This window comes from Schistocerca nitens, chromosome 2 (assembly GCF_023898315.1).
Source record: "Schistocerca nitens isolate TAMUIC-IGC-003100 chromosome 2, iqSchNite1.1, whole genome shotgun sequence".
Lineage (NCBI taxonomy): Eukaryota > Metazoa > Arthropoda > Insecta > Orthoptera > Acrididae > Schistocerca > Schistocerca nitens.
Genome location: NC_064615.1, coordinates 988,080,324 through 988,092,371, shown reverse-complemented (window position 1 = coordinate 988,092,371; position 12,048 = coordinate 988,080,324). Strand labels below are relative to the sequence as shown.

General features: G+C 39.2%; 1 protein-coding gene across 1 annotated transcript in view; it reads left to right on the top strand.

Moving 5' to 3' along the window:
- The window catches only part of LOC126237313 (AMME syndrome candidate gene 1 protein homolog), a 59,059-nt gene that overhangs the window by 17,711 nt on the left and 29,300 nt on the right, over positions 1-12,048 (top strand). The gene's annotated exons all lie outside the window — the stretch shown is intronic.

The window sequence follows — 12,048 nt, the reverse complement described above, 5'->3', positions numbered from 1 at the left end:
TAAAGTGCTGTGGTGTTCAAATCGACCTCCAGGTTCACAACAGTTTAATTTTAATAATTAACAGCCTCAGTTGCACCATTTACCTAGGTTTTAGTCGGGACAACCCAAACTTCTTCAGAATAACAGTAACTAGTGTTTGTCCATAGTGGACATCGTCAAGCTAAAACTACAAATCCATAAATCATTGTCAGACTATAAAACACAACAGTTTGTTCAGACTCATCACATGAAACTGTCTTCTTTCATGTGCACACTGATTGCTTAGTTTAGTGCTACAGAAAATGATGGCTGTAAATGTAGTATGCCTGGACACTGCAATTTGTATGGCCACTTCACATGGAGTGTACAGATGCCTTCTCTGACATTTTATAGAAATCTAAATGTGGAAAGATATTGGGCCTGTTTCATGGTGCTGTTAGTTAATTTATGCTTGTCATCTTCAGCTCTGTTCCTGTTTAGACCACCTTCCGAAACACATTGTAACAACGCAACAGGAAGTTCCAAAAACTAATGGAAAGTAAGTTTGAGCAACAACGGACAATTTTTTCTCATTCATCCTGCTTCAGTAGTCAGCTATACTAGGTAATGTGTTCTGGGGACATTGCAGCTTCTTGGAGCATGTTTCACACACCAGGCTTCAACATCTAATAAAACAACAGTTTTGTGTTAGGAGAGGGCTAAAGGTTTTCTCGTTCAGCTTATGAAGTCCTTGTGGCACATTCCACTTGAGAGATACAGTTGTGAGCCAATAGTCTTTGTACTTAATAGTGAGAAAGGTAGTAAATATTGTGTGAATAAGAACTGCGTACCTTCACTCCCAGTGAACCTGAAAAGCATTTATTGTGTGTGTAATTCTGGAATGTAACTTCCACCAAAGTGAAAGGCCCCCCCTTCAGGTCCTCCATTATTTTCTAAACATATATATGAGTCTCTCTGCATTTACTTCTCTTCTCTAAATGAGAACCATGGGAGTGTGATAGAGCTAAAGCTCTCAAAGATCTTGAATGTAGAAAGCTTGAGATAAAAATTGTCCAGTGATCAACCAGTTCTGCAAGGCAGCCACCATGACATACTAATTAGCATTGCGGGCTGCAAATGCAGAGGTCACATGTTCAGTTCCCAAGGGGCACTTCAGATTTCAGTGGAAAGTTCTGGAAGGAGGTGCACTTAACATCTGGAGTCCAAATGAGAAAGTACCTGATAAAAAAAAAAAGAAAGGAGCGAAATTGATGTGCAAGCTACTGAAGTAGTGTCAAAATGCAGAAGCTTGTGCTAAGCATGCGACATTCCTTTATTTAACCAGTTTTTCAAATGACCAACTGTTATCACACTAGCACTGTAAGAGTATTGGATGTGACCAGATTGAGACCACATATCTACAAGTTGTTGCAAATAGCCACTTGTCACTGGATCTGTTAAGTCTCTGGAGCCTATTTAATGAAACATAGCTAATTAATGTGCTTCGAAAGGGAAATAACATAGTGGTAAGTTTTTGCCACAAGTTTTATTATTGCACTTAACAATATTTCACCTCTTGACAAGTACAAATTTCCACTTCCAAAAGTTTTGTGTGTGTGTGTGGGGGGGGGGGGGGGGAGGGGAGGGTGTCCAATGCCTGAACCTTTCATCTTATTGTTGGCTTTTCCATGGAGAATTACTTTAACACATTGTAAGGAATGTTTTCAATAATTTGCTTTTCTATGAAGATTTTTACACATCTAGGCATTAATTCAACACTCTAAACTGTGTGTAACTTAGGGAGCTTCTTGAATTATTCTCCCATGTTTACAGGGAAGCTGTCCATTTCTCAGTTGTGATGACAATGCAGGGAATGTGTGAGAAATTGTACTTAAGCAATGAACACAACTGACAGAAACCAGGAAGTTCACAGTATTTATTTATGTGGGATTTGCAAAATGCTTGCTTTGTAGAAGAAACCTTCACTATCGAAACGTACAGTATGGGACTAAAATACTTGTAGATGGCAGTAATAAAGGCAATGGTTAAGAGTTCCCTTTTGTGTTTGATGTAGGTACTACACACTGATCATGAGACTGTTAAACTGATAACAGTATTTGGCTTGCTGAAACAGTGTTCTGCTGCCAAATGCCTCAAACTAGGCTAATAGAGATACCAGATATACAAGGACAACATCAATTAACTGTCAATACCATTGAGGCACTGAACAATTTTTCTAAAGAACTATTCAAAACATCAGACTGGTTTAAGAGCAAGGATACTGTATGCATGCACCCAAATCTCATGGCTGTGCAGCCTATTTCTGATGGTATTGGGAAACACAAAATTGTAGGAATGAATGGTTCAACACTATGTTTAGAATGAGAGCAGATTCTGCCTTAACATCAGTGCTCATCCTACGAGAGTGTGATGATGGCTAGGAGAGAATACTCGTATAATGGAGTGTGTTGGGCAGGAACATCAAGGACCAATTGTGGACAGTCTGTTGGAAGCCATAGACCATGACCTAACTCCTCTGATACTTGTTAGGCGCAACACTGGATATGTCTAATCATCTTCCAGAATAACCTTCTACAGATTGTACGACATGAAGAAGATGCACTCAGCCAACAAGATATTGCCTGTACATACACTTCTCGCATTGCCAAGTGTGTTCTGCAAAACTTTAAGTCCACTCACTAGCATTATGACTGTACCATGTTCGTTACAGAGCATTCTTTCTGGTGATATGATGTTCACATTAATTTAACCATTTGTGACAAATGTGGAAGTAACATGTAACTGAAGACCCCAGTATAACATCCAGTTCCTCCAGTGCTTGGTATCATGACAGCATTGTAACTCTAGGTATTTATAGAAGATATAAAAGTTATTTTCTAAGACATTTTGTCCCTGAGGGTAAGACTTCATGCTTATGACCATATATACTCTACAACATGCTTGAGAGGAGAAATAAATTTTGATATGTGTAGGATTGTTGCTTTCTGGTGTTTGTTTTCTTTTCGCTCTAGCGTACTGTCACATTGTTTGTTTACTCGTGAGGTGGACCTCAAAATAGTCACTCACGAGGAAATTTGTCCATGTGTGTGGTGGTGTTGCAGAAATGTAGTGTTCACTTTCATTACCAAGTAGTATTTGGTAAATGACACAGGGCTCAGTTGTTTTCAATATACACAGACATGTATTTAGAATCCACTTAAAACTCAGTGTCGTGTTACTCTTTGGGTGGTGGTAACGATAATCATTGCCTCCTGAACAACTGATTGATATCACAGTGTTGTGGGAATGTTAATGTTGTATGTTGCCAGATTTTTGTTTTACCCTCCTTTTCTTCTTAAATTTCAGCTGTATATACTTCCTTGAAACTGTAAAATTAGTTTTCCATACATTTATGACTACCATCCAATGGATTGTTCAGAAACAGGAGAAGGGATAACAAATCAGGATAGATTTAGCTCTGCAAAATTTTCTCTACAGAAAGACTTTGTTCCATGTTAACATCATTATCCTTCAGTGCCTGAAACAATTAAATTAATTGTCGTATGATGGAATTCAAATATGGGCAGGTGTACTGTTCACACACTTTTCTTTCAGTTTCCCATTCATGAGAACAAACAGTGAATCTCTGTCATCAAATAACACTGCTAGCAGTCATGCACACAAGTGTGTTGAATGATTTTTTTTTCTTGCTGTGAAGTTTTCCAAACATTTTTGCTTGAAAATGTGTATTAGCTGTTATGTGGATCCTCTCAGGAAAAATAATTCCCATTACATGGAAAATATAAATATTCCTTCATCTATATGTATTATTTTCAGTTTGTTAGGTGCTGGGAAAAAGGCATAAAACAGGTCTTCTCTCTTTGACAACTCTTCATGAAGTAAGAAGAAATTATTCTTTCTCTGCTCCCTTATGAATATGTTTGAAACTGGAGAAGGAAAAGTGCATGCATAGTACACGCTTCTGAGATGACAGACCGACTATTCCAGACACATTGTATCTGCTAACAACAGAGCCACTTTTCATAAATATTTACTGAAAAGTGTTGTAATTTGACACAGGTATCTGAAGAATTAAAGCTAAGCTCATAAAATTAATTTTCTCTGAAGACACTGAGAAGATACAGATCAAAGTCTTTTAAAAGTTTCCAATTTTCTTCTTCATACGAGTACCTAATTTTTTGTGTAATGTACAGAATCGCACCACAATTTTCTGCTTTGGGATAATGTTACTTTGTCAAAAATTGACATTTTGAGCCCTTGGCTGTGTACAAAATATAGGTTGACTCTTACCCAGAAGATTACAGCAACCAGCCACATTTTACAATGCTATTTATTTATTTACACAGCGCCGTTACTGGTTTCGAACCGATAGGTTCATCTTCAGACAGCTAGTTCACGTTTTACATTACATTCTGTGTTATGTTTCCCCACTTGACAAAACTTCCTTGGGGTGGTGATGCCCTACAACCAAAACAAGATGTGAGACAATGTCTTTTTAATTGTAATTTTCCCTCACGACAATTTTAAGTGATGTAAACAAATTATTATTTGCTGTAACCTTCTGTTTAAGAGTCAACCTATATTTTGGATAACGGTTGTAAAACTACATCTAGGCAAAAATAGATTACAAAATTATTAAAGTTTGATTTGGTCAGAGTAGTCAAATATTTCAGTTTAATGAATATTTTGTGCATTTCACAGTATGTGGTGCTTACTATAAAAAATAGCTTATTTTGTTCAATGATTTGAAATGTATACATGAAATTGTCTTGTTAAAATGTGTGATTACACTCAATGCTCTGAAGTGTATTATTTTTTCATGGTATTTAATCTTGCACTTATTGTTCATCAAAGGCCATTATAATGAAATTATAAGACCTTGAACAACTCATCTAACTCTATGCAGCTGCATTGGGAAGCATCACCTACATAAGTTTTCATAGGGATGTTACAGCATCACCACAAAATTGTATGCAGAATGAACATGGTTTTTGAAGGATATTTTTGTGGACATGTGGTATGTATTATTGTACAATATACCATGAAAAACTAATATTACTGTTGAGTTTTGCCTGTGTTTTGTATACTGTGTAATGTTTGTTTCTCATAGTGTCATTTACTCCTATGTATGTTACTTTATTACTGTAAAGTGTGTGGTAGAATGATTTTTGGTGTTGCGGTTTGTCTTAGTTTCACAGAAAACAATACTACATTGTGCTCATGTTATGTTGTAAATGTTTGCATTTGTACTTTGTTTCTAAGAAGTATGTTTTGCCAGCCATTGTTTCTCCGTCTGTGATACATGATTTGGTATAATGACTTCTTATGTGGGAATCATTGGTCACTACTGTTTTTGGTATTGAGTAAAAGAGGTTGGTGAGAGGTCACAGTAATATCTAACAGCAGCTAGAACTCTATAAGTCAGTTGGATTATTTGCAGCACTGGGAGGCAGGTAAGTTAGGTAATGGTTCTTCAATGAAAGGATGCTGTAGGAATTGCAAAGCAAATGTAGAGGGACTAGGTCATCGTTTAAGTGATGAGTAAACTTAGTTGGACCATGTACTTTTGTGTCCTTGATTTGTAACTGGGGTGATTGTTCATGAAAGTTTCAGTGAGATATATCTTCTCCTTTTCAGTGCCTCCATAACTTTGACATCTTTCTTCTCATCTTGTGTAGGTCCGTTGTTCTTCTCATAGGAACAACAAAGAAAAGTATCATTTTAATGTAATTCATGGGACACCACCACCACCACCACCACCACCACCACAAAGTCTCAAATCTACATCTACATCTATACTCTGCAAAGCACCTGACGGAGGTTATGTCTCATTTCGCCAGTTATTAGTGTTTTTTTCCTGTTCAGTTCAGATATGGAGCTTGGGAATAATGTTCAAATGTTTCTGTCTGTGCTGTAAGTGATCTAATGTTGCCCCCATGATCCCTACTGAAGCGATACACGGGATGGTGTGTTTCTAAGAGTCATAATTTAAAGCCAGTTGTTGAAACTTCATAATTAGGCTTTTTTGGGATAGTTTATATATGTCTTGAAGAGTTTACCAGTTTAGTTTCTTCTACATCTGTGTGGCCCCCTCCCACCGGGCAAACAAATCTGTGACTGTGTTGACCTCCTCCTGTATCCATTCAGTACCCCCTGTTAGTCCAATGTGGTATGAGTCCCACACACTTCAGCAATATTCCAGGGTGGGTCTCACGAGCACTTTGTAAGCAATCTCTCTTGTAGACAGATTGCATTTCCCGAGTATTCTACCAATAAATTGAGGTCTGTCACATGCTTTATCCACGACTGAGCCTATGTGATTGTCCCATTACATATCCTGAAAAAGTGTTATACCCAGGTAAGTTGGCTGATTCCAACTGTGACTCGTTGATATTGCCACTCCATAGTAAAATTTCATTTTATTCGTGATAGGATGCTGGTATCCAAATGTTACCGTTTTTTCAGCAATCCTTATAAAATGTAAAATATATCTAAAATAAAGTGGGTAGTTCAGTTTTGGGACTGCTCAGTGCATCATACACAGATTTTCAGACATTTTGAACACTAGAAATGTACATCTACATTCATACTCCGCAAGCCACTGTATAGTGTGTGGTGGACGGTACCCTGTACCAGTACTAGTTGTTTCCTTTCAAGTTCCATTTGCAAATAGAGCAAAGAAAAAACAAATGTCTATAGGCCTCCACATGAGACCTAATTTCTTGTATCTTTTCTTTGTGGCACCTATGCAAAATGTGTGTTAGTGGCAGCAGAATTGTTCTGCAGTCAGCTTCAAATGCTGGTTTGCTAAATTTTTTCAGTTTTCATAACAGTTCCATGTTGGTTGAACATACCAGTAACAAATTTAGCAGCCTGCCTCTGAATTGCTTCAATGTCTTCCTGTAATTCTACCTGATACAGATCCCAAACACTCAAGCTGTATTCAAAAATAGGTCACACTAGTGTTGAATCAGTTTCGTGAAATGTTTTGATCCATTTCTGGATCATTTGGAGCATCATTTACACAAAGCTATCAATGATCACTGCAAAATTTCCTCCATACCACACTCGCCGAATCACTGTTTTGTGCTATTCTCGCTCACAGAACACACGGTCTGTTCCCAATAAGTGCTTTACATCGACTGAATTCATACACTAGTGTCCTATATGTGGTCACCTATACAGATGAACCACGCTTTCCCAGAATTTTTCCAATAAACCGAAGTCCACCGTTCACCTCTCCTACCTCAATCTTCATGTGCTCATTCAATTTCATATTGCTTTTCAGTGTTACTTCCAGATGTTTAAATGATGTGAAGCTGTCAAGCAGTACTGTGGTAACAGAATTGAATTATTCCAAGGCATAGTCTATGACTGATATTTTGCCTGTAACTGTCGGAGACCTACCCAGTCATTGGAGTTGCAGGCAGTAGGTTCTCCAGCATAAATTGCTTTATAAAGTAGGTCAGTGTACACTGTATTTGATCAACCAGAACTGCAGGACTGCTATTTTTGTAATCACACAATGGTCAAGTCGTGAAGTCATCTAACAACTGTGAAAGTCAATCAGGTTAACATATGTTACTGAGCTTGTGCAGCAGAAGAGTTGACACTGCTAAACTATGTTTATCTATCTGCAGTATTTTGCTAAAAACTAACAATTTCTTCACGATCTCCTATTGTGTGTTCATTTTTTCCCCTCCAGTAAAATATATTGTGTGTGCTGTTGAGCATTATTTATGCCATGGCTGCCACTTGCTTTATAAAGTCAAGGACAAACTAGAATTGCCTGATAAATAGGAGTGTAAAAAAAAACCATTTGGATCTTTCCTTAGTGCAGATTTACTTTCTAGTTTCATCACAAATGTAAATGTGAGCTTATTTGTGAAGAACATGATCCATTCATGTAACCAAAAAGTTATCTTTATTCCAGTAGTAAAACTGTGAAAGCCTTTTCATTTCTACGTAGCTACTGCAGTCTACATGCATTTAGACATGCTCACTGTAGTCAGGCGTCAGTCTACCTCTACCGTTTTTACGTCTGCCCCCTCTCCTCCCCTCCCCTCCCTTCCCTTCCCTTCCCTTCCCTTCCCTTCCCTTCCCTTCCCTTCCCTTCCCCTCCCCTCTTCCCTCCACATTACATTCCTTTACCAAATTAACTAACTGTTCCTTTACCAAGTGGACTATTCCTTGATACCTCACGATGTGCCCTAGCAACTGAACCATTCTTATAGTCAACAAGTGCCATAAATTTCTTTCTCCGCTATTTGATTCAGTATCTCTTCATTAGTTGTCTTATCTACCCATCTAATCTTCAGCATTTTTCTGTACCAACTCATTTCAGAAGCTCCTATTCTCCTGTGCGAACTTTTTACAATCCATGTTTCGCTTCAGTGTAAGTCTATGCTCCAAACCAATATCTTTAGAAATGATCTCCTCATATTTAAATTTATACTTGATGTTACAGCAGTTTTCTTTTTAAGCTCTACTTTTCATGCTGTTGTCAGTCTGCATTTTATGTCCTCTCAGCTTGAGCTGTTGTCCCACATTTTTCTGCCTAAATAAAGTCTCATTCACTATTCTTAACGTCCCATTTCTTAATCTTAATCCCTTCAGCATTTTCATATCTAATTTCACTACATTCCATTGCCCTTGTTTAACCTTCGTTTAATCAGAAGGTTTACTCCTCACTAGTCACTAACAAGAAATCCAAATGGTGGCCTATTTTACCCAAGAGAATGGAAAGCCATGTTACAAGACCCCTTCAGTCAATCATCCAGACAGTTGCCACTATAACTACTGAAAAGGCTGCCACCCCAAATTCAGGGCCCTTGGGTTACTCTGGCCTCTGCACAGATACCCCTCCATTGTGGTTGCATGTGCAGTATGGCTGGCTGTATTGTTGAGGCATGAAAGCCACCCCAACTTGCAAAGTCCACAGTTTTATTAGTGTTACTCTTTTCAGAAACGCGCAGATTTACACAGATATTACTCGGCAAAGCAAAGTGGTAACCCAGCTGTAGCGGTACGTAACTTGTATAGGGCGACTCAAAAGAAAGTTTATATTTGATGTGTCAAAATAAAATATCTGTTGAATTCTGTAGACAGAATCTTTATTTATTATTGAGGTATACTAAGAATTTAGATTTTAAAAATATTACCATTTAAATGGAATCCAGGACACCCACAGCATTCGTTTGTACAATCAACAAAATTTTGCATGATGGTTCGGCATGTAGACACTGGGGTAGCTGCAAATTGGCTATGGATATTTTCGTTCAGTGCTCCGGAGGAGCCGCATTATAGAAATACACTTTAGATTTGACATATTCCCATAAGAAAAAGTCCGTGGAGCTCAAATCTGGACTGCATGGGGCTAATTTATTTCACTTCTCCTGGAGATAAATTTGCCCTGAAAAATTCCACTAACTTGCAGTCTAGACCAGGGGCGCACATGAGAGCTGCCCGCATGGTTGCCTGCAGGCACCATGAGCCGCGAGGGCAATGCTGAGCAGCTGTGAGGGCACATAGTGCGGGTAGCAGAGCTGTGCAATGTGGCTGGTGGCTGCTTGTATTTGCACGCTGCACGGGGGGGGGGGGGGGGGGGGGTAACCATTCCACTGTGGGAGCGCTTGGCGCACATGGCTGGGTATGGACAAGCTGACATACGTAGTGCAGGTGGAACACACACATGTCCGAGGTCATTTCAGGTGTATGTGGCATCCGTGAACTCGGCACCGGTACACAGTTATTGGGAGGCCAATCATATGTGGCACAACATTCGTATGTGGGAAGTAAGTATGAAACACACTTAACCAAAATTTACACAAAACAAACACATTTGTATTGTAAATGTTATGTTATATTTACACACACCTGTAGTTCAGAGGACATAGGCATTAATTTACATTGTCCTTGATGTTTTTTACAATGATTTTGAACTAGCATCTCAATACTTGGTGTGAAAATACTGGTCATTAGGTGCACTGCTCCAATCGGATGAACATCAGTAAGACTAAACTTTGATTTTGTCAGTTTCATTATGGAGAATACACGTTCGCACAAGTTTACAGTTCCAAAAAAACTATAAACATGAGCAGCTGTTTTAAATAACAATGGAAACTGTTCATGTGGGAAATATTTGTGGAAGCTTTCCAAGGTTTTTTGCTGTGTGAAACTTCTCCTTCAGCACACGATTGCATTGAAATCGGTGATTTCCAACTGAATTTCGGAAAGCACATTTTCAACGTTAACTGCAAAAGGAATTGCAAAAGGGTTGACATTGCATTCCAGTTGATTTAAGTCATCAAATCTAATATCAGAAATGCCTTCGAGAGACTGTAGCACCGTTAAAACCCATCAAAATGTTCTTTGAGCTTCTCCAGTTCCAAATTGTTTTCACTAACAACTAGTGCAACACTAACGAAGTGTGCACACAACATTTCTGACAGTTGCTTTGCCCACAAAAGCAGTTTTCTCTTGAATGCCAAAATAGTGTCAAACACTTTGCTAATTACCTTATTTCTACCTTGCAAAGCTACACATTCAAGCTATTCAGATGCTTGGTTATGTCAGTTAAAATCGCAAGGTCTAAAATCCACTGTGGGTCATCCAATTCTTTCACTGGTTTTCTTCTCGCATCCATGAATAAAGCTATATCTGCACTTTAAGTAAAAAATTGTTCTAAAACAACTCATAGACTCAACCAGCGTACTTCACAAAAATATGGAACATTACCGTATTCACACTTGAGATCTGCCGGAAACAGACTTGAATTGTCTGTGTTCCAAACCATGCGATCTGAGAATGTTAACTGTTTTTATAACCATGTCCATGACGCCGACTAGTTTGGCACATTTTGGTAGCAAACTATCACAGTGAAGAACGCAATGTATTGCTGGTAGTTCCTGCTGGAAGCCGACGACTTTCAACTATTTTCGTATCAAAACGACGACACTAGATGTAGGACCAATCGCTGCAGGAGCCCCACGTGTTGCAATCGATTTTTGCGACTGTTGAAAACCTTACCTTTGGACTAATGGTCACCATCACCCTCAAAGTAGTTCCCATCCGCACATACATACCGGTCCCGTCGCTTCTGCCACTGGTCAAACGTTTTCTGGAAGCCCTGTTTTTGGAGGGCGTTTATCACTGCCAGTGATGCTTCTTGAATCTTCTCTTGAGTGTCGAACAGATGACCTTTCAACTTGAGTTTCAGTTTTGGGAATAGCGCAAAGTGCCAAATCTGGCGAGTACGGTGAGTGGGGTACAACCGCCATGTTGTTTTTTGCCAAAAAATCTTGGTGAGGAAGGACGTGTGGCAGTGTGCATTGTCATGATGCAGCAGCCAGTTCCCTATATGCCAAAGTTTGGGCTGTCGTCACCACACGTTTTCACGGAGCCGTCGCAAAACGTCACAATAGTATGCGAATTCACTGTTTGGTTGGGTGTGATGGATTCTTTGTGCTCAATGCCCTTTGTATCAAAGAAAACGATGATCATGCTCTTCACTTTGCTCTTCACCTGGCTTGCTTTTTTGGGTCTTGGAGAGCCCGGTCTCCTCCGCTGGGACACACGTGTACGGCTCATGCTCTGTCCTCCAAACACTTGTTGAATCATTGCAAGGGTCTCCATAGCACTTTTCCTGAGATTCGCACGGAATTTGATACACACATGCTGTTTTGTTCGTGGATCCATTGTAAAATCACCACACACCACACACCAAACACAGAGTATTACGGAAATCACTATGGACACGCAACACGTCCTTCCAGCTGAATGCCACTCCGCACACTGACTCATCAGATATGCAGCACTCGCCACCTAGCAGTCAAAGTACTACTACTACTACTACTACTACTACTTTCCAGATGGCAGCACCAGTCCCGAAAATTTTAGTTTCCACATTGTATATTGTCGGCCGTCGTTTTGTAATGCATTGGCACTAAATCGAGGAGTTCCTCAATCACATTAAACTGAGCATCAACTCCTCACAAAAAGATTGCAAGTTGAGGAACATCGCGTACATCAGTGCTTTTGGCCAATGCTAATGAAAAGAAAACCAAATCT